This window comes from Gigantopelta aegis, chromosome 4, assembly GCF_016097555.1.
Source record: "Gigantopelta aegis isolate Gae_Host chromosome 4, Gae_host_genome, whole genome shotgun sequence".
Taxonomy (NCBI): Eukaryota; Metazoa; Mollusca; class Gastropoda; order Neomphalida; family Peltospiridae; genus Gigantopelta; species Gigantopelta aegis.
The window spans coordinates 116231169-116256386 of NC_054702.1; the positions used below are offsets into that span (position 1 = coordinate 116231169).

At 36.7% G+C, this 25218-nt stretch overlaps 1 protein-coding gene across 1 annotated transcript in view; it reads right to left on the reverse strand.

The window, feature by feature from the left end:
• Nucleotides 1–25218, reverse strand: part of LOC121371868 (sodium/calcium exchanger 1-like) — a 130454-nt gene that overhangs the window by 19801 nt on the left and 85435 nt on the right. The gene's annotated exons all lie outside the window — the stretch shown is intronic.

The window sequence follows — 25218 nt, forward strand, 5'->3', positions numbered from 1 at the left end:
AACAGATTGTCAGGTGAACACAAATGGTGATTTTAATATCTAGTATATGCACAACAAACCTGCAAATAAAACATCTATATTTCATCATGTAACTTAAATAACATGAAATACCTTTTATAATCTGCAGCTGTTGTCATTTGAAAAACCAAGCTTATAATTAGCAGCTTTTGGTACAGGGATAGGTTTAGCAAAATATTGACAATAGGATAAGAAAACATTGATAACTTGTTAGTGGGATAATGTAGCTTTAATAATCTGAAACAAAATATTGATAACAGGATAAGAAAACATTGATAATTTGTTAGCGGGATGACAGAGATTAAATAATCTAAAGCTGTTGTTATGGATGTAACAAAGCTTTTATGAGAAGGAATGAATTAAGCAGATGTAAACTTTACATAGATAAATAAGAAAAAACATTAAAGTAGCATTATTTTCCATTTGGTTGTGAGCTTAGGTACACAGATGCATTAAGAAATACACCAGGATTTTTCCTTAAATGGTCAAATTAATCATTTGCAAAGGACTGGCATTATCATGGGCATTGGGAGTGGGGAGGGCTAGGAACAATATCATCCACTATATCCCCCAACACCAAGTAAAGTTTGTTTTATTTAACGACGCCACTAGAGCACATTGATTTTTTATCTTATCATCGGCTATTGGACATCAAACATATGGTCATTCTGACAGTTTTTTAGAGGAAACTCGCTGTCGCCACATAGGCTACTCTTTTATGACAGGCAGCAAGGGATCTTTTATTTGTGCTTCCCACAGGCAGGATAGCACAAACCATGGCCTTTGTTGAACCAGTTATGGATCACTGGTCGGTGCAAGTGGTTTACACCTACCCACTGAGCCTTGCGGAACATTCACTCAGGGTTTGGAGTCGGTATCTGGATCCAAACCCAGTACCTACCAGCCTGTAGACCAATGGCCTAACCACGATGCCACCAAGGCCAGTATCCAACACCAAGCTGAAATGGCTGGATATGCATTAGCCACCCTGTTGAAAGGCGTATTAGTGGATATGCATTAGCCACCCTCAGTTGAAAGGCGTATTAGTGGATATGCATTAGCCACCCTCAGTTGAAAGGCGTATTAGTGGATATGCATTAGCCACCCTCAGTTGAAAGGTGTATTAGTGGATATGCATTAGCCACCCTCAGTTGAAAGGCGTATTAGTGGATATGCATTAGCCACCCTCAGTTGAAAGACGTATTAGTGGATATGCATTAGCCACCCTCAGTTGAAAGGCGTATTAGTGGATATGCATTAGCCACCCTCAGTTGAAAGGCGTATTAGTGGATATGCATTAGCCACCCTCAGTTCAAAGGCGTATTAGTGGATATGCATTAGCCACCCTCAGTTGAAAGGCGTATTAGTGGATATGCATTAGCCACCCTCAGTTGAAAGGCGTATTAGTGGATATGCATTAGCCACCCTCAGTTGAAAGACGTATTAGTGGATATGCATTAGCCACCCTGTTGAAAGGCGTATTAGTGGATATGCATTAACCACCCTGTTGAAAGGCATATTAGTGGATATGCATTAGCCACCCTGTTGAAAGACGTATTAGTGGATATGCATTAGCCACCCTCAGTTGAAAGGCGTATTAGTGGATATGCATTAGCCACCCTCAGTTGAAAGACGTATTAGTGGATATGCATTAGCCGCCCTGTTGAAAGACATTTACTGGTTTTGATTTGTGATCAAAATGTAAAATTAACTAATCAACTGAATTTTTGACATTTCCACAAATTGAATAAAACAATTATACAATATTACTACACTAAAAGAAAGAATTTGTAACAGGCAATAAACATACAGCAATTTTAACAACATTGTGATAGGAATGTAATTAATAAAAAACAACATATTAACAATAACAACATACATTTCCATCAGTAAAACACACATGTCAAGAATGCAGTAAAAACCAGGTCTTTTGGGCACTCTGGAAAGGCAGTACTAAAATTATGCACCAACATGTGCCACACTTTGTAATAGTTTTATTAGGTATAAAATCACTTCTCATAACATGCAGACCAGGAAATACATCACTAATACTAAGGTAATTTTAAAAAGCATAATTTGCAACTGATAAGTGATGAAGTGGCCAATCCATTTTTTATATTTTTTATAAAGGCCTCAAGCAAAACGTTAAAGAAGAGTGTGGACATTATTTTATAAACAGCTATAAGTAGTTAAAAATACAGGTATGGTTTTAGTAACGTTCTATCAGTTTGAATCCAAACATGTCAGATTAATTCTCTATGAATACACAATACAGTGTAAACACCTGTCACAGAGAAAAATACCATATCGCACAATGTTACTCAATATTGCAGTTTGTGCATAACATTTAGCTCTATCATTTTACAATTACTGTTAGCAAAACAGTCAAATACAGTCAAATATCATTATTTCAACCTTTGTAATTGCAAAAACCCACTGTATCTTAATGTTCAGAAACTGTTCAATGGTATAATATTCACCAACAGTGTTTATCACAAACAACACTTATCTTAAGTTAGTTCCTTCAACTTCAAGACAATGAAGTTCGATTGAACATAAAAAAAATCAAATAACTAAACCATGCAACTAAAAATAAAGGAAAGCTTTATTTTAATACATACAAGCAACATTTTGTACAGGTTCTAATGAATGTAAAACATGCATATCAATGTTGAAAATAATAATCTATGGGTACTAGAACAAATCACTGCATGGGAAGACTGTAATGTATGGCAGTGTATACTGCACATATCCATGCCAAGACATCACATGACTAGCACTGCGGGGACTAGCACTCACAGCTAAAGCTACATGGGATATAAAAATAATAGCAGCACTTGTCAAAAACAACCAGGTAGATAACATCTTAAAGTAGACCACACCAATATACTTATCTAGCTCCTGGGAGCCTAGCACTGAATTAGCTCTAGATGATCTTTCAGAGTCTAAAAATAAATTTTATTACATACCCATTTAATCTTACTATAGTAATAAAAACAATTCTGACAGTGCAATATTTTTTTTTATTACACATAAGTGATACAAAATCTCGCATGCGTAGTACCTGTTCATCCAAATGACATCATGTCCCTAGCCAAGAATGACATTATGTTCCATACATTCACTAAAATTCAACTAACTTTCTAGACAAACTAAAGTTGTGTAATTTAATTAAAACTTTTGTTAATCATAATATAGAAAGGTGGTTTGGAATAAATACAGAACCACATACCTGTTGTTTTGTCATGTTATTTATTGCACTCGTTTTATAGTTCCTAAGATTTATTCCACTTGTGGTATAATCACAAAACAACTGGTATGTGGTTCTATTTAATACATATTTCACACATTTTATTTAACATGCAAGCTGACAAGAGTGACGATGACACGTTTCAGTCAAGATACATATCACATAACGTTTTAATGAGTTTAAACATTCTTCAATTACAAAATTACAATGAAACAGATGACAAATTTTCTTGATATGTCATCAAAATATGTGTATTCATGTGTAAAATATTCATATCTACTGTTACTTGTTTACAATAGATTATATTATTTCAGGAATAAGTCAATTCTGAGTATTGTATGAGGGGTCTATTACATTGGCATGAATTAAATTCATCAAGAGAAATAACTCCATAGCAATAAATTCATCAAGAGAAATAACTCCATAGCAATTCAAGTACAAAAGTATTGCATCAATTTTGTTCCAAGTGTGTAGGAAGAAATTTTTTGTCGAAAGGAGCATTCAACCAAAATCTTGTTAACTCTTTAAAAAAAATTGGTGATTAAGTGGAAAAATTACATATTTTAAAAACCAGTTAGCTATTGTCAAATTTCATTTTTGTCTGTTTTTCTTTTTTTCTTTTCTTTTTAAAAAAAATTATAATCTTTGGAATCTAACATGACTGATCAAGATAATTAAATTTATCAGCAGAGAATAACAAAATGTCTGGCAAGCTTGAAATGTTGGCAGTATTTTTTAGTACATCTGTATTGATTTTCAGCCTCAGTCAAGGATGTTTTCACCCAAATTCTTCCCACAGATACTGTGGATCCGTTATGGACTAACTCATAAATACATTGTAGAGATTAGATGCAGGAAAAACCAATGAAATACATATCTTAAGTGCAGTAAAAACAGCAACTTAATTTAGCGAATAATTAACTGTGATTCATTCTAACTGGTTGTTTTCTGGTTAAAGGTAGACTAAATTCCAACAAGAGCCATATGTGTTGGAAAGATGCATACCCGGACCACCAACATATACTGACACTTTAACAAATAAAAAACGCGTAATTTTAGAATTAATAAAAAAAACATGATTATTCCTGCTAACTGGGGGTAGCCATTTTGTTTTGTTTTTGTGACGTCCGGTGGTATAGCTTGGGGCGAAGTGACGTCAACTCAGGTCCAGCTTCTCTGTTACGCACAGTATAAACAAATGCTCTAATTTATGACAAGGTGCTTTGCTTTCACCAACCTGACTTGTAAAACAACATAAATGACTTGATAGTATAATAAACTATTTAACTAAATATATTTCAATTTGCATCAATATAACGAAATGGAGTTATAGTATTTTTTTCTTTTAAAAAAATCCAAAGAAAAAATGCATATTATTAGGCCTATTGGTAGGATACGTTCGAGCAAACACGACCACTCACGATACCCAAGTGATACTTTTCTTTTCTTTGGGACGACGTAATTGGTCAGTTTTGTGATTTTAGATGGGAAAGTCTGCTTAATCAAGGGTTTTACAGAATTACTTACAGAGTCCATTACGATTTGAGGTTACCACACAATACCCTGTGATCTTAATAAAAGAGGCACATCTTTTTAGTTTGTCTAGACACAGTGTCTAGGGACCGTCTAAATATACACCTGCCAATCAAGAACCACAGGTACAGGCCACGAAAAAAAAAAAAAAAAGACCAATTAACCAAAAAACCACTCCGACCATTATTTCAGTACGTGGGTTAATATATATACAAAATAAAATACAGTTATTTCAATACTTTGACAATGGTGGTTTATTTTGTATTGAAAAATAAACCACATATACACGTTGCTGTGTTACCTGGATGATTATTATTACAGAACACTGCGATGCATCTGCAAAAATATATAATAGCCATCACATTTAACCGTTTTATTAATTAACTATATGATTATACTTGTTGATATTAAGCAATAATGTGCATTATGTATCGTTGAATATGCACACCAGTCCAAAAGCCTTGCTTTAGCATTCCTTTAAGCATTTTACTGCAAATTGGATAATAGGCTTGTACTGGTTGTCAAGTGTTTCTAAAAATCTATGCACGTCAATGACTGAACTGAACTCAGCTGAACTGAACTGAACTGAACTGAACTGAACTGAACTGAACTTCATTGTAAACACTTAAGCCAGTCTTACGAGGACATTCCATACTAATTAAAAAATAACAGGATCATGAATATATAAATAAGACATTTATACATTCCAGTATTTTAATAAACAAAAGTAACAACAGATGTAATAATAATAACTGGGGTACCTGCCATAATTGAAAAACTTGTGTTAATTCACATCACACTTTTAGCCTTAAACATCATTAAAAGGTGGCAAACCATTTAGTAGTAGACCATCTTGTTTACAGGTTTGTACTTGGAGTACCGGGGGTAATACAAATCTGCAAACGTTTACCAAGTTTACTTTACAGTTGTTGTTGTTGTAGGTTGTTATTACATTATGGCTGTGTATATGTTTTTATCATGCTATATTAGCAAGTATGAAAGCTGAATCTGCAGTTAAATTTTTAAATTTGCAATTTATTACATTTTATCGGTATGGTTCAAAAACAATTATTCATTTTAGCAGAATTAAGATAAGAAGTAGAAATAAACTCAACAGATTGAGGTTATGTATATTATTTTATTGGGCTCGAACCACTGTTGGGCCATTTCATATAAGGGTCTCCTTTTTGTTCCTTCTGGAACACTGTTGCAAATTAAAAAATATATATACACGTATATTTATTTTCCAAACTTGTGTAATTTAGTAATTATTCCCATTCCAAATGCTGTTCATATACAATCTTTAGACATTTTAAGATTATTTGCAATAATGGAATGTTGCCCTATTGCTACCTACCAGCAGAACGTAGGGGTACAAGTTGTACTATACTATACCTAATAAAATCCCACAGGTGACAATATTAACATATGTGGTGAAATAAACTGAAGCAATCAACCAAATTATGAACTATCAATATGAATACAAACATCCATTCATTCAAAGTATAAACTTTGCTCATTTTCAATATAATGACATGTTTTTAATACACCCCTAGTTTTGCACAATTTGACATATTTCAAGTACATGGGTACTTGACACAGTAGTATTGGATGAAATAAAATTGCATACATTTATTGCCAACATATAAGTAACTTACATGGCAATTCACTGGATCCCTTTTGACGCAAATGGACTATAGGTGTATATAAGTACTATTACAGTTAATCAGCATATAACATCAGTAGTATATACTATGGACGGGTTTTCATGAGTGCAGTTTTAGATGTGGCGTGGAGTGCAGTTACCAACAAACAAAAAAAACATGCCGCACACATTGATAATCATAAAATCTATTTTTGATGCATCCATTTTCTATCCTCCATGCCAAAAACTTTGCACATGGAAAAATGGCCCTATCATCACTGTTGCAGCCTATATTAGTTGTATGTAAATGGGAATAATATCACTATTGTAGCATATCAGCTGTATGTAAATGGGAATAATATCACTATTATAGCATATTAGTTGTATGTAAATGGGAATAATATCACTATTATAGCATATCCGTTGTATGTAAATGGGAATAATATCATTATTATAGCATATCAGTTGTATGTAAATGGGTATATCACTATTGTAGCATATCTGTTGTATGTAAATGTGGATAACATCACTAGTGCAGCATATCAGTTGTATGTAAATGGGGAATAATATCATTATTGCATCTTATCAGTTGTATGTATATTGGAATAACTTTACTATTGCAGGAATGTCAGCAATATGCAGACAACTGGTGGTATATAACTTCTATTGCAGCCAATCAGCGGATGACATCACCATTTACAGCTGAAAGACAACATGTAAGTGGTGAATTTAGTTCCATTAAAAAGTGTATCCCTTTTCTTTAATTTTGTATTGTTGCAATCACAACTGACTTTACTGTTGTGTTAAGCCATGTCAAGAAGATGGCCCAAGTGCTACTGTATTACTGTGTAAAAACAGAGCTGATTTCTGCATTTAAAACTGAATGCTAGATCAAGCAGTGTGCTGTTGCATGAGAGTTGCTTCAGTTGTGAGAAATATTATACCAACTGAGAACAAGTGAAAGCATGCAGTAAACACAATGCACTAATGAACCACAGACCTCATTACAGGCTGACAAATGCCAGGATAAGCTCCAGAAGACAAATTACAGAGTGTATGCCTGGTACCCGCTAATCACATATACATGCATAATGACTTGCACATTTTCTTCTTCGTGCAATCATATGTAATGGTGATGTTAGTTTGCAACATCAGCTAATCTCCATGTATAATCTTCATTATCATCAGCACTGGGATAATTCATAGTGTATCTTGCAGAAGTATTCCATATGCAGACAATATGTTGTCGATAATAGAAACCATATAACCATTCTTCAGCACTCTGGTATTATACCATTTTACATGGGCGTAGGAAGTTGGGGGGAGGGCATACACACACATATATATATAAATATATTTAAAAAACATCGCTGCTCCTTGCCCCCCCCCCCCCCCCACACACACACACGTCCTACACCAGTGTTTTATTTTATTTTTGCAAAAGTTTTTAAAAAATTACGAAAACACAAAAACATTAGCTTATGGGCTTTGAAAAGAAAATTAAAGAGAATAAATCATGCAACAAGCTGAATTATTTCGCATGAGGGTATTTTAAAGGGTTTAACTTAATTTTAACAAACCATTTCTACCTCCCCACAGCCATGATTCTGTAGCAAATGTTCAAACTCTAAAAACATAAACTAATTCTGGCCTTAATACCTTTGTCAACACTTGCAGAATATTTCACAACACCCCATCTGTGAATAGGTTTACTGCTTAACATCTCTACATGACCGAGTTGAAACAATTAATCTTGAGCAATGTATTTATCACTAATAAGATAGCAAGAAAACTGCCCTTTAGTAACCTCCCCTTTACATGGGTATGTTTGTAATGAATAGGTAACCAGATTGTGAAGTTGTGAAATCCATCTGTGAAGTAAAGCTGGTGATCTAATAAATGCAGTGTTTGAAACTGCAGCTAGCAGTGCCTATCAATGAGTCTCAATAACAAATTATTGTTGTGCTGATGAAAGGCGAGATATCTCAGTTATTGATCCCGTCAATGAGGGGATCTAGAGCGAACCAACATATCAGTGGAAACGTCACAAATAAACTGACAGGCAGAAATTTGGCAATGTCACCATTTCGCCACATCTTTTACCAATATGAAACATAAATATAACCCATACCAACATTCAATGAATGTTTTTTTGTTGTGAATTTCAGTTTGGTTTGATATATACACAAAATGTGAAAGCTGTTTGGAATATAACAATGTTATATATTTATGTACAGTGTGTGAAAACAGCAATATATTCATTAATAGTCAAGAAAAAAATTAAACTCTCTGAACAAGACTACATTCTTTATTATGTGGGAATGTTGCTGGTTTATTCTTATCTTGACCATTGTTTTCACTAATTGCCAATTCACTCCGAGCTATGCCTTCGATGAGGAAAGACGTGTCGCTCTGCTCTCTCTAGTTGCCCCCCCACCTGGGGGGACTTATTGCAAGCTACGGCTCTTTGTTAGAGTACCGCGTCGCTTACATTGGCTCACGGGCAACCATGACTTTGGTGTATGGCGACGCGGTAACGAACACGACAAAGAGGAAGGGAAGAGGAAGGAGGACGAGGAAACCTGCACCAGAGACGGCTCAGGGGGGACCTAAACTGGCGGCTCAACCGCGGTCCTGTCTGCGTTGACGCCCCCGACCAACCAGTGCCAGTCGACGCAGATACCTCTGAACAGACTGAGCCAGTGGACCAGTCGACGCCGCAGTTGGACACAGCGATCTGCGAAATTCCACAGTGTGCATCTCCCATTCCAACCCCTTCGAGGTGGTCGGCGTCGAGTCCCCCACCCCCGGAGGGCTCCGCCAAGACCTCTATGGATGGCGCTGCTATGAAGCGGAAGGCCGTCACCCCACCGAGTAGTGACCAGCCAGCCAAGGCCCGGCCTTCCGCGACCGCCCGGGGCAGGGACACTGCCTGGAGCCTAGCCATCTCCAAGATCAAGGACCAGTACGCTCGATACTTGGTCGGGGACACCTCGGACACCAGCTCACTGCCGGGAGGCATTCTTGAGGGCAACTTTAAGAAGTTTCCTGATGGAGTTGAGAGTGCCATCCACGCCATGGGACTACGAGACGGGAAGTTTGGACTTTGCGCCGAGATGATCGCTACAGACAGGGAATACTCTTCGAAGACATGGACAACTACACCATCCACAGAGTACTGAAGATCATCGCCGGCGCCCATTACATCGTGCTAGCTAAGACCTTGCTAGCCCACCGATGGAGGAAACTGGTGCCACAGTTCAACGCCAAGCACTTCATCTTGTCCCCGTAGTCGCCAACCGTTCCAAGGGCTTAGTTGGACTTTATTTTTATTTAATTTTTTTGTAAACAGTCCGACGCACTTTATTTTGGCAGCCCGTCTAAATTGCTCAAATCACCTTAAAACCCTTTCGGTCGAGGACTCTAATTTTGTTCTTTGGACTTACATTTTTGTCCAGACATGAGTTGTATGAATGAGCTCAATTTGGCTTTAGGTCTTTGACCTAACTACTAAATTCGTATTCTAAATTCCGCCCACTTTAAACACACACACACACACACACACACACACACACACACACACACACACACACACACACACACACACACACACACACACACACACGGCCCGGACCATATAGATCGGACTTTAAACTTTTAGACCTCCGTTCAAAATTATATGTCGAAATTATTCTTTTTTTAAATATTATTAAATAGTCCGATCCTCTCTTCTTTCTCTTATTTATTTTTGGAATGTCCATCTAAAATGCTCCAAATTATATAAATATTCGGCCGAGCAGTCAATTCTTTTTATTTTTGGCTTGTAACTTTTTATTTAATTTTTCTTTTTTAATTCTATTAACTTTTTTACTAATAGCTAGTTTCAAAATTCTGCCCATTTTCAACTCTATACTCCCCTCATCCCGAGTCAGGCCACCGATCTTATCGGAGGTCGGACTCTGGATGGGCGTGTTCGAAACCCTAGTGGTATATGGACACGTTAAATTGTTATCTATCTATCTATCTATCTATCACTAATTGCACATAAAAATAGAACATTTTTGATATTTACAAAACATAGTTCCTTTTTTTTTTTTTGTCTTGCCAAACTGAAATAATTGACCAAAATAACTCATAGTGGAGGCTGGTACAGGATATAGACTAGTGTTGCTAGTTTATAGGTTTTTACTAAGACCACTTTGCACTTGCTTTCTCAATGCAATGCTGTTACGTTAATTATCATCATTTTGAAATGTAATTTTGATACATAACTATCATTTAACAAATGCTGCATACTTTCATCATTTAACGAACATCAATTCTATGACTCATCACATCTCAAATCTATTACTAACCTACATCCTTTCATCATTTAAAGTTAAAGTTTGTTTTGTTTAATGACACTACTAGAGCACATTGATTTATTAATCATCGGCTATTGGATGTCAAACCTTTCATCATTTAATAATATTATTTATATTTTGGTAAAAACAGATAATAAAACATGTACTTCAGCTCAGATAGTTTTTATATTTACCTGAAGATGAATCAAGAACATAAAACATGACTACATAGGTCATAAAATCAATAATAGTTATCTATTCTCTCCGGTTTTTTTGTGTATAGTCATATAGTGATTTCCCTAGAAATTAAGCAAGGCATGGTAGATCAAACACTTTTGGGGCATTTTCACCATTTTCGGGGCATTTGTTTTTCATTAAAAATACACAAAAATTAATTGAAATAAACATTAATGTAATTTATGTGCTTGCTTTAATAAATTAATGGCAAAAGATATAAAATGCATATTTTATTAATTAATAATACCTTTTTTGGTGTTTTATAAAGGCAATTTTAGAATTAATTACTGAAAAAGGCTTGTTTAATCTCAGGGCAGCATGGTGCTGATTAAAGGTAGGGTCAACTCAAACAAGAGCCTTATGTGTTGGAAAGATGCATACCCGGACCACCAACACATACTGACACTTTAGCAAATGAAAAACGCGTAATTTTAGAGTTAATAAAAAAAACATTATTATTCCTGCTAACTGGGGGCAGCCATTTTGTTTCGTTTTTGTGATGTCCGGTGGGATAGCTATGGGCGAAGTGACGTCAGCTCCTGACCGTCTCCTGTATGTACAGTGTAAACAAAAGCAGTCATTTTCGACACGGCGCTTCTCTTTGATCAACCTGACTTGTAAAACAGCATAAATGACGTAATATTATAATAAACTATTTAACTAAATATATTTCAAGTTGCATTACCGGAACAAAATGGGGTTATAGTATTTTTCTCTGATAAATAATCCAAAGGAAAAATGTACAAAATTAGGCCTATTGATATGCTACTTTGGAGCAAAAACGACAACCCACAATACCCAAGTGATAATTTTCTTTTCTTTGGGACTACGCAATTGGTCAGTTCTGTGGTTTTTGATGAAAAAGTCTTTTTAATCAATAGTTTTACAGAACTATTCACAGTAATAAACCATGTCCATTACAATTTTAGGGGCGACAAGTAATATTCCACAATAACGGTATGTATTTTTGTGTCTAGACAGCGACAATTAATTGGTCGTCTGGTTACCAATCAAATACACACCTGCCAATCAGGAATCACAGGTAGAAGCAGCTAACAGCATAGACCAATTAACTAAGAAAACAACTCTGTGTATCATTTCAGTACGTAGGTTAATGCATGGGCAAAACATTGTTAATTGTTTCGACTTGTTGTGTAGCCACTTTGACAATGGTATTTTATTTTGTATTGAAAACTAATATATATAGTGCTTGATATACTTATTGCTGGCTTACTGGGATGTGTATTATTACAGAACATTGCAATGTATGACTATTTATCTTCCCGCAAAAACCAGGTAGATTGTGTTTCTCTAGTTCTAAGGCTCATTCCTGACGTTACGCGTTAAGTATTACATAACCACCAGCTCGCCAGAGGGCGTACTCACTGAGATGGTACAAAATGGCTGCGCCCGTTATATATAATAGCCGTCACATTTAACCGTTTTATTAATTAACTATACGATTATACGTGTTGATATTAAGCAATAATGTGCATTATATATCGTTGAATATGCATACCAGGCCAAATGCCTTAATTGTCCTCTCCTTTAAGGCAAGATGGTGCTAGACTATTGAGGCATGGTGCTGCACCATACTAAAACAAGCTAAGGAAAACACTATCATAATAACAGTATTTAAATTGTTACTGTGGAAACATAAAAATATGTCACTTGGTCATAAAAGTTCACATCTTGATAGTAATTGGCTTTGCTAGTTCTGCCTGAATCACTTTATAAATGAGCACTTTAATCCAAAGTGCTCTTATATTTTCTCCCTACATTTATTCCTCATTCACCAACATCTAATGGTACATAATCATAACCTTCAAAAGAGAGGCAAATTCACTTTTGAGTTCTCTTCAACCAGAATTAACTAATGAAATCATTTGCATGGTTTTAAGAATTACTGGCTGTTTTTTTATTTATACGTTTCCTATAAATCTATTTTCAACTTGTGGAAATATCTTATCAGTGTTATGGTTGCATTATTTCAATAAAAACTGCACTTATATTACTCAGTTAAGTGACTTCTTGAAAACACAGTCAATGATTTTACTATTTTAGCTAAAAATATATTAATAAAGTCAAATATTTACAGTACAGTACTTGTTTTTGATTGTTAATTTTATACATTCATATTGTACTTGTTATTGATTGTCAATTTCATACATTCATGCCAGTTCCGTCAGCTATTGGATGCAGCCAATGTGCCTTCATGTGATAAATGGCAGCACTCGGTTCAAAGAGTCAGCACAGATGTAACTGATATTATAGAGAATGTCTTCAGCAAGATATTTAACAAACTGTCAGCAAGAACCTTAGTTCATAATGTCCATTGTAGTAAACAACAGACTAGAAACAAGTCTGAAAAATATCCATATAAAAGCTCTTTAACATTAGAGGACGAATTTACGAAGCCTGTTTTTCTTAAACGCAGGTGTTTTAGCATTGTAAATGCATGTGGTTACCCATGTGCAACACATAAACAGGCTTTGTAAATTCGGCCCTAGATGTCCAACTACTCGATGTTATAATAATGGTAGTGCTATTAGTAATGGTAGTGATATAGTGTGAGTAATATTAATAGTAGTTGTAATATGCACATTTTATGGGGGGCTTTAATGTAATATATGCACATATTACAGTAGTAATGGTAGTGGTTGTAGTGGTAGTGGTAGCAGTAGTAGCAGTAGAAGTAAGAGTAGAGGTAGCAGCAGTAGCAGTACCTGTAGTAGTGGTAGCAGTAGATGTGTGGTGGTGGCGGTGGTGGCAGCGGCAGTAGTAGCAGCTGTACCAGTGGTAGCAGTAGCAGTAGCAGTAGCAGCGGTGGTGGTGGTGGTGGTGGTGGTGGTGGTGGTGGTGGTGGTGGTAGTGGTAATAGTAGGAATATGTAATGTATTTATTGGTAAATCGGCAGCATTTCAATACTAGTGGCAGTACCATTAGTAGTTTTAGCAGTAGCAGTAGCAGTAGCAGTAGCAGTAGCAGCAGCAGCAGTAGCAGTAGCAGCAGTGGTGGTGATGGTGGTGGTGGTAATAGTAGTACTATTTAATATATTTATCAGTAAATAAACATTATAAAAATAAAATAAAATATATTCCAAGAAAGGAAATAAAACTGGGTGGATGTTGGAATAAAATTTTATAGCCATCCTGCCTTAGTATAGCTTGACATATAGTATGTCACACATAAAGATTAATAGAAAGGAAAAAACTAACAATAGTTCTGTAAATAATTCACTAAGAAAAATGTTCCAATGTGACACCTGTCCTTGTTGTTGTTTTTACATCAAAGTACCTTTGCCATTGTGTCAGTATGTGATTGCATGCTTGGTCACCTTGTTACTGAAGTAATAGCCAACTAATTTAATTATGACAATCTTGTGTGTCAGTGCATCTTGTAATTAACGAGAGAAGATCAAAGTTTAACAGAATTCATTAATATTTGATCTGACTGGTGGACAGTTGAGTATAGCTAAATGGTTTCTGATAACTTATCTTCCTCAAATTTCATTTCATTTTCACCAGTTGGTAGTTTATGCATGTCTATTGATGATGATGTATGAATGCATGTGTCTACTCTGTGTGCGTGGGGACTACAGGAAGAGGGTCACAGGGACCACTGCCCCTCTATCGTCCTTGTTATTGTGCTCAGAAGACTGAACATTTCTCATGTTTACACTCTAGGCCTTCAAATTCAAATTTCCATCAACTGACAGTGACCCCCCCCCCCCCCCCCCCCAACACACACTTTCAAATCAAATATACTCCAGTTTGTCTCTGTGTGTGTGTATGTGCGTATGTGCGTGTGTGCGTGTGTGTCTGTGTGTCTGTGTGATGCACAAGTTAATTAGCTGGTTACTGTGTTTTTGCTCATTATTTCCAGATGGCTTCACTTTAATCATACTGTCATGTTAGCAACTCTCATGAATGTTAGTGCGATGATCACCACTGCACTGCATGTATCCACATAAACTGGGCTATCACCTTTAAGCTACAACATCTAGATTTCCTTTTTAAAACCACCTCACAAATGCCCTTGGGTTTCATTTGGCTATGAGAATTATTATTCACAAAAATAAATGACACCAATAAGGAATAACATTGCTATTAGAAAGTTATGCCTATATTATTTGCTCAAAGCCATATAAAAGAAATACACTGATTAGTTTGACATTTTATAAACTCTGTCTTATTCTAACTGGAAAACAAGTAGGTCTACATAATGACATAAGAGTAGAGAATGAAACCTCTTACAAGCTACAGCCGCAGGCCTCCACCACCCTCCTTTTACCCAACTCGCAATGTCATAGACAATTCTATTTCACCCACCCTTCCACATGCACCCCTTCATCCAACTCACAATTCTATAGAGGATTCTATTTTGCCCACCCTCCCACATGCACTCCTTCACCCAACTCACAATTCTATAGACAATTCTATTTTGCCCACCCTCTTACATGCACCCCTTCACCCAACTCACAATTCTATAGACAATTCTATTTCGACCACCCTCCCACATGCACCCCTTCACCCAACTCACAATTCTATAGACGATTCTATTTCGCCCACCCTCTCACATGCACCCCTTCACCCAACTCACAATTCTATAGACGATTCTATTTCGCCCACCCTCCCACATGCACCCCTTCACCCAACTCACAATTCTATAGACGATTCTATTTCGCCCACCCTCCCACATGCACCCCTTCACCCAACTCACAATTCTATAGACGATTCTATTTCGCCCACCCTCCCACATGCACCCCTTCACCCAACTCACAATTCTATAGAGGATTCTATTTTGCCCATCCTCCCACATGCACCCCTTCACCCAACTCACAATTCTATAGAGGATTCTATTTTGCCCACCCTCCCACCCAACTCACAATTCTATAGAGGATTCTATTTTGCCCACCCTCCCACATGCACCCCTTCACCTAACTCACAATTCTATAGAGGATTCTATTTAGCCCACCCTCTCACATACACCCATTCACCCAACTCACAATTCTATTTTGCCCACCCTCTCACATGCACCCCTTCACCCAACTCACAATTCTATAGACGATTCTATTTCGCCCACCCTCAATAATTATAATTAGCAAAACACATTAATGGAAATTACTGTTTTTCACAGCACCATTAATCTCTGCAGTTGGACAGATAAATGTGTACCGATGTTTCAGTAAAATGACATATTGTTGCCAGTTCACAAGGTGATAATATATTCGTCTCTACAGGTAGTACTAAACCAAATAACTTCCGGCTGGGTCAAAGTTCGAGGTGCACCCAACTGTTGATAGAGAAGTGAACACCACAAGTCCTGTGATTGGTTATAAATGTGAGTGTGTTGGTTGTAAAAAATAATAGTTTCATCTGGTTAAAAAAAATTTGCAATTTTATTTCATCTAGTACCAATGTGTCAAGTAGCCTTGTGCTTGAAACATGTATGGGGTACCTGTAAAAAAAGTACTCGAATTTTGTGCGAAACTAGGGTAGTCATAGACACTACCCGTTATCTCAGAAACGAGCAGCTTGACCCCCATTTTTTTCTGATTCACTTTAAGTGTAAGGGATGGTAGTATTTATATCCGTGACGTTTATGTCAGTTGATACGTTGCAGGTAGGAGTTTTAGCCGCATATGTTACTATTGTCGTCTATGGGATTTGATTTGGTAGTATACACCCTATAGCACATATTCAGTGCATAATAAAAAATATTATGATTTTGTAATTTTTTTAAATTAAACTATACTGGTTGATTAATTAGCCATCACTCGATCATGCAAGTTCACAATGACCTTGACCTTGACAATAATCTCTGTACATGGCTCTGAATGGAGTTTGAATCAAAGTTAGCACTGAAGAAAAGTTGGTTTTGGCCTATAATTCATACTGTAAAGATTTCAATAATTTCTTTTTACATGGTATTTGACTTGCCATATACAACTGCTCTTAAATATGGTATTATATATAGGCAACCTGAACTAAGATTTTAATAGCAATTTATTTTTATATTAAAAATAGCATGTGCCAATAGTGGGTTAATGTCTTTAGTTTCCATTAACATTGTTAATTTTTTATGTATGAAATTCTGAAAACTCAAATTTGTAAAGAAGTTGATTTTTTATTGTCATTTTGACATATTTATAGGGTGCTAAGTTATATTTTGAGACAAATTTGTAGTTTTATGCAAAATTTAAAGTAAATTTGAAGAAAAACTTTACCAAAAACATAATTAAATTTGTTGTCACTATTGTGCCTTCTGTTCTTATTTGTACATAACAATAAGGTTGTTAAACATATACTTAGATCTCCAGATCATTTTTTTTTCTTAATAATCACTTAGTTAGCTCTCATGAAAAGCATTTTGAGTTTATACTAGATTCAGAACCAATTTTTTCAGATTTGATTATCTGCCTTGGATTAAGTTGATAATTTATTTTATTGTTAAAGCTGTATTACCTAATGTTACTAGCTAAATAAAATGCTGGATTACAGATTGTAGGAATACATCTAATGTACATATTGTATTCATCCGGATTAGAAAATAAAGCAAGAAAATAGATGTTCGGGTAATTTTGTCACTTAAAAATAGTTTTTTTTCAGTAATTAATCAAAAATAAATGTGTTAAAGCTGCATGATTATTCCAGATATCACAACTATTAAAACCTCCAACTACAGTAGGCTATAAATAAAATATAGTCAGGAATATTGGTGGCTGCCAATAGTTTTGATGGTTCATTATGAAAATCAGCATGGCCGATGGATTTGAAATTTCCACACCTGGTAACTTGAAGACACCCACACCCAGCATACAGGATTTCCTCCCAACACTAATGTTCAGGACATTAAGTCATTACTTCATACAGGTACAGTCATGTTTGTGTTTCCTTCCTCAGACATTGTATTTTTTTAATACTGATATTTCTTTGATGTGCCTGTTAAGGTCTTCATAATCTAGGGGCCAATCAAGTGCATGTGTTTTAATGGAATTCTTTAAAGGGGTAGAGGTACTCTCACTATCTTTGTTGTCTCTACATATATACCTGAGTACACACACCCAACTGAAAGTAAATATCTTCAGGAGTTTTATTTTAAAACATTTTGTTGTTTAATATGACATATTGCATTTGTACAAAACTATATGCAATATATATGCTTTTTGAGGTGTACATTATACTAGGTTGCACTGTAGAAACAACAGTTTCAGTGAGATTGTCAGTTTATGTCAGAATACACCAGATCCTGGTTGTCATAAAGACACATAGCTGGACACTTTTTGAAAAACGTATGTTATCAGTATAGGTAGTACTAAACCAAATAACTTCCGGCTGGGTCAAAGTTCGAGGTGCACCCAACTTTTGATAGAGAAGTGAACACCACAAGTCCTGTGATTGGTTATAAATGTGATTGTGTTGGTTGTAAAAAATAATAGTTTCATCTGGTTAAAAAAAATGTGCAATTTTATTTCATCTAGTACCAATGTGTCAAGTAGCCTTGTGCTTGAAACATGTATGGGGTACCTGTAAAAAAACGTACTCTAATTTTGTGCGAAACTAGGGTAGTCATAGACGCTACCCGTTATTTCAGAAACGAGCAGCTTGACCCCCATTTTTTTCTGATTCACTTTAAGTGTAAGGGGTGGTAGTATTTATATCCGTGACGTTTATGTCGGTTGATACGTTGCAGGTAGGAGTTTTAGCCACATATGTTACTATTGTCATCTATGGGATTTGATTTGGTAGTATACACCCTACATGCATTATTCACATGGTTAAAAACTACACTGCTGACACCATGTAGTATATCACACAAGGTGATACTCTTCTTTCCATGCATTATCGAAATGGTTGAAAACTACACTCCTGAAACCATATAGTATATAACGAGTCATAAAAATATCATGTGCAGCTGTGACATCACACCTTTGAAAGGCAGCCCATGCAATTCAGACATTTTCCCCAGCACTACACATGTGTGTAACCTTTCAACAAACACACTACACATATAATTACTGTAACAACTCAACTTTAAAATCAATCAAACAAAATGAGAACTTTGCTTAAATTATTTCAGATACAATACCAGTAATAGAAAGCACATTTGATTAAAACAATACCACACAGACTCTCTCACAATAATTTTACTATAGCACATGCACATTTCAAGAACAGTATTATGGTACCTGGTATAATGATATTATTAGCTAAAACCAAAATTTAGAAATTTACTGGCTGGACAAAAAAACACTTGATGGCAAAGTTACAAGCATTTGTAATGCTGAGGCAAATATCTGAATTGAAATGCACCCAACTGTTCATTCCACAGTAAACACTACCAGTCCAGCCATTGGTAATAAATGTGGCATGTTTATTGTCAAAAAAAGTTGTTTCATCTGGCCAGTAAATATCTGTAATTTAATTTAACTAAAGTCCAACCTACATTGTTAACAACTACAATAAATTGTCACCACACTTTGTCCAAACACAGATCATGAAAAAAAACATTACAATGACACAGATTCGACATGCTTGATTATAACCATGTCACCTAAATTGACTTCGCTGAGATTTTTTGCTGGCTGCCATTTTACGTTTTTATGGGCTCGAAATAGCGGCCTATGAAAAGTTAAAAGCTGTCCATTTTTAGACCTAGCTTGTGAAATAGAAATTCACCTGCTAAAACCACCAAATAATCACAATTAATTTTTCAAGCGAGAGATAATTTGTACAATTATTTTATTTGCTATTTAGCATGTAATTCACACACTATTCCAAACCCTTGCCTCACTACAAGCTATCTTTTTCTCTATGAGACCATATTTTTATCATAGCAGGACATCTCTCTTTTTGACCTGCTATCTTACAAAATATCAGCAGGCTATATTTTGCTTCCATTATCGAAGGGGTGGATCGATATGACGTAATCTAACATCATGACATGCGCTAATGTATAATGCGATCATCATGACAGATTTATTATGTCACATACTTCAGAGGCTTCTACCCCTGTATTCTATAAAAAAAAAAGAGGAGCAAAATGGCAGACAGTGAAAAAATACATGTGTTTTGTCTTAGGATATCTTAGAGAAGTAGATATAAGTGGAGAAAATCTAATGATAATTAAAAGTAGGAGACTAAATTATCGTATTTGTTAACAATGTGGTTCGAACTTTAGTGTTAATGCACCAGTTACTATTGACATTATGTTTGAAACATGTGCGGGGTCCTAATAAAAATAGGTTGGCACTTTTTGTGCAGAACTAGAATAGTCAAAGATGCTTCCAGACAGTTTAACTTCCAATTGTTTTTCTGATTTATTTTAAGGGTGACTGGTGGTAGTATTTATATTCATGGTGTATCATGTTGATTGAAATGTAGCAGTTTAAGCCAAAGATGTTACTATTGTCATCCATGTGATTTGATTTGGTGGTATATACCCTACAGGCATATCAAACATATTGGAACAATTCGTGGATACTAAACAGTAATTTTTATTGATTATTCATTGTGATAAAACAAAAATAATAATAAATACTTATCACAATCACAAGTCAGTTGTACAATATTTAAAACATTTAATAAATTCCATATAGCACACTTCTTGTAATGGTCTCCAATATTTATATATATATATTTGACTGGACAAGGGAAATAATCAATAGTGTCTGGTATAAAACTGCCATCTGTCTCACATGTTGGAGAAAGTGTTGTGTGTGGTTTCTATAACTGACCAACCACTCACGATACAACAGTGCCATGTTCAGTAGGCCAAGCACTTGCAAGCAACTTGACTGATACCATCATCTTCTATCACATTATATTCATCAAATGTTCGGGGCAAAAACCAGTCTAGGAAGTGACCGTGACTGCTCGCCATCCTGAACATGCCTCATGTAAAAAAGTTAGTTTGTTTTGTTTAATGACACCACTAGAGCACATTGATTAATTAATCATCGGCAAAAACGATGTTTAACATTTGGTAATTCTCACATGTAGTCTGAGAGGAAACCCACTATATTTTTCCATTATAGGAGCAGGAGATCTTTTATATTCAACATCCCACAAACAGCATAGCACATACCACAGCCTTTAATATACAGGTCAAGGTACACTGGTTGGAATGAGAAATAGCCCAATGGGCCCATCGACAAAGATTACATGGATGTTCAGTGAATGGAATAGCAGCAGCAGTTAAAACTGTACAATGCATTTTCACTCCTGTCATTAATTTGTTTGCTACACAACATCCATACCTGACTTCTAAAGTGCAATGTTATATCATTCCTTGCCCATAAGAGAACAACTACTGATGATGCTAGGAAACAACCAACAAGCTGATGAGATGATGATGATAACTAGTTTAACATGCCCATATACCACTAGGGTTTCAAACACGCCCATCCCAAGTCCGACCTCCGAAAAGATCGGTGGCCTGACTCGGGATGAGCTTGATATATATATAAAAACATACGAGAATATCTGCTGCTGATTTGTTCTAGTTGTTTTAATTTGTTTGTGTTGTTAATTATTAGCTTTTGTGGTTGTTACTTTATGTGTTGTTTTCACTTCTTTTTTCTTTTCTTCTTTTTGGAGGATGGGCTTTTTGAGGGGAATAAAATATGCTGATTTGACATTTTTCTATCTATTTCACATTATATACCACACATGCATATTAGTTATTACATATACCATGCCTGCATATTAGTTATTACATGATTGATATGTTAGGAAATAAACTTATTAATATTTCTGGCCAAATGAGCAGATTAGCCTCATTTTTCAGTAACTTAAGAACATGGCTTAAGTTTCCTAACCTGCTCACTGATGCTGAATTCATGCTACCTCGTACTGTACATTTATGTTATGTTTTGTTATGGACTCTGTACAAATCAGCATCGGTCTAAACTGGATTTCGGTGTAACCAGTATCATTTTAGAGTTCCATCCAGCTATCATTAATATATTAGCAATAAATGTCTGCCTACACAGGATGCTGTCTATTTCAGACTTCGGATGCAAATTCAAGAACAAAAGAATGGTTTATGCAGTAATTAGCTCTGTCTACACCAGAATGCTATTTAACCTTTTAACACTATATGATGTCAGTTCCCCAGTAATTAGGACACCAAAGTGAAATGAAATAATCACGCCTACATTAATAGACAATGAACCACACCTGCTGTAATGGTTGTATGCAGCTTGTTGAATCAGATTGTTATTAGTGTATGTTCTTTTTTACAGAATTGATGTCTTACTTTCCAATCATGATATCACAAAATTTGTAACTGAATGACAACTGTCTATACTGGCACCTGGTGTAAAACAACATATTCCATTGGTCTCAAGTGAATCTGGCTAAGACAGAGTCCACTGTATAATAGAAGACGATGGTATCAGTCTAATTGTTCATGACTGCTCGGCTTTCATAACTAGTAATTGATATGCAAACCCTAAAACCAAGAGTAATGCTAGCCTCAGACTGTCAACTGTCACAACTAAGTTGGCCAATTCAATGGTTGTTTTGGAATTTCCCCAACTACCCACATACACTCAGATTAACAACATATGGGTTATACGATGAGAATCGAGTTGCTCAGACTACCAACTGGACAGTCGTAAAAGTAGTGACAGTTGAATGTTGGCCAACTTTGTGCTGGCAGTTGGTTGTTAGATCCTAGCAAAACATAGAACTGCACGTGCAAGTGCTTTACCTTGGCTGTACCAACAGGTGTCTTTATTGCCATATCAGTCAACAAGATTTAACATATATGCAATCTGATTATTATTTGTTGAAATTTCATTTACAACTACACCTTTTCCTCTCTCACTAACCACTAATCCTCTGTCCTGGACAGACAGCCCAGATAGCTGATATGTGTGCCCAGGACAGTGTGCTTGAACCTTAATTGGATATAAGCACGAAAATAAGTTGAAATGAATGAAGGATCAGTCCACAAGACAAGTGTGTCCCCTTGCTGTTTCCATCAATATATATATATATATATATATATATATATATATATATATATATATATATATACTCTTCAAAAGAAGAAACGCAAAACCACATTGTCGTAACATTTGGAGAATTGATTTAATTATTGAATGGTGAGTCCGATAATTACCAAATGTTGCAGGATTGTTCACAATTCACTCTAGTCCATTGTGAGTAAGTGATAGGACACACCACCAAGGTCAAGGTCATCTGGAGTCAATACCGGGTGTGGCCTCCGCGTGTGTTGACAACTGCCTGGCACCGCCTGCCCATTGAAGCAACCAGAGTACGGATGACGTCCCGGGGGATGGTGGCCCACTCGGCCTGCAAGGCTGCCGCCAGCTCAGGCAGGGTCTGGGGCTGTGGTTGTCGCTGTCGGAGGCGTCGGTCCAACTCGTCCCATAGATGCTCAATTGGGTTCAAATCCGGTGATATCGATGGCCAAGGAAGGACATTAATGTTGTTGTTCTGTAGGAAAGCCGTTGTGAGACGTGCTGTGTGAGGCCTGGCGTTGTCATGTTGGAACACTGCGTTGGCGTTGGCCATAACTGGAACGATGTGTGGCCGGAGGATCTGGTCAATGTAGCCCTGTGCATTCAGGTTGCCCTGCACGTGGACCAGGTCAGTTCTGCCAGTGTGTGAGATGGCTGCCCACACCATGACACTACCCCCGCCGAATCTGTCCACTTCCTGCACGCAGTTTGCCGCATAACGTTCACCACGACGCCTATACACGCGACATCTTCCATCATGACGTCGGAGCAGAAATCGGGACTCGTCACTGAACCACACCTGTCTCCATCGCAGTTGAGGCCATTGTCGATGAATCTGGCACCACTGCAGTCGGAGTCGACGGTGTTGTGGTGTTAAGATGACACCTCGAACTGGACGTCTGGCACGAATTCCTACCTCACGTAGGCGGTTCCGTACGGTCTGGTCGGATATCCTGCGCAAACCTGGTATCGCTGCGGCTGTGGAGGTGGCAGTAGTCAATCGTTCCCGAAGGTGGCGTACCCGGATGTAGCGGTCCTGCCCGGGGGTAGTGACCCGTGGTCGACCGGATCTAGGGAGGTCACGTGTTGATCCATGTTGCTGGTAACGGTCCCACAGTCTGGAGATGGTGCTTGGGGACACATGGAATGCCCTGGCAACGGCCGTTCTGGATTCGCCTGCGTCTAGTCGGCCGATGGCATTGTTTCTCTGCGGTTCACTGAGACGTGGCATGTCCTGGATTGTCAACTGTCGGCCAGATACAGAGGCCAGGCAAGCGAACACCCTGCACTTTTATACTGTCGGTGTTCATGTTGCACGTGCAGACAACGCACGTGCAGTGGTGACATGGTTTGCACGTGGCTGCGTTTTTGCGAATATTCACATTTTGGAACTTTATTGTACAGTAGCTGCGTTTTATCGAATGTAACCGTGGGAATGTGTTTGGGACATGCAATGACCTTATATTCACAAAGCATGAACCGGTAGGAAACATAAAATCGGAGTTATAACCCATATGTACCCTTTTGCGTTTCTTTTTTTGAAGTATATATATATATATATATATATATATATATATATATATATATATATACCATGTACACTTGTCAGGTTCAGTCAGGTTGGAGTATAATCACATGCTGTACTTTCTGTTGTGAGGACTGACAGGTACACAATTCAAGTGATTTATTTCTGTGGCACAACCTTAGTGTCCCATTTCATGGTCCTCAGTACAACAATAGTTGTATTTTCCTATTTTCAATATGAATCCTTGTTGACATTGTACTTGATCACAATCAGTACTGTATGAAAGCAGGGACATACAGATGGATGGACTGACCTATAATTATATTACACTGTACACAAGGCTGACAAGTAATATGCAGCCTTGTGCTGTAATCCAATAATGCTGACAATAGATCTGTCTCACAGAAATTTATTTAATGCGGCAAATTGTAGAGTACACTAAATTTCCAATTTCTCATGCAGCACTTCAGAGGGAATAGTTGCAGTGGTGGATTTATCCAATAAACAATACATGTCGTAAACTGACTAGGGAAATGCAAATGATTCTCAATCGGTTCTTTATGCCTGGCTTACTCCAAGCGACTAGACTTCAATCAAAATAAAATACACGGCATGTAGCACTAGATTTCCCTTGACTTGGTCATGGTATTGTTTCCTCACTCTAACATGAGA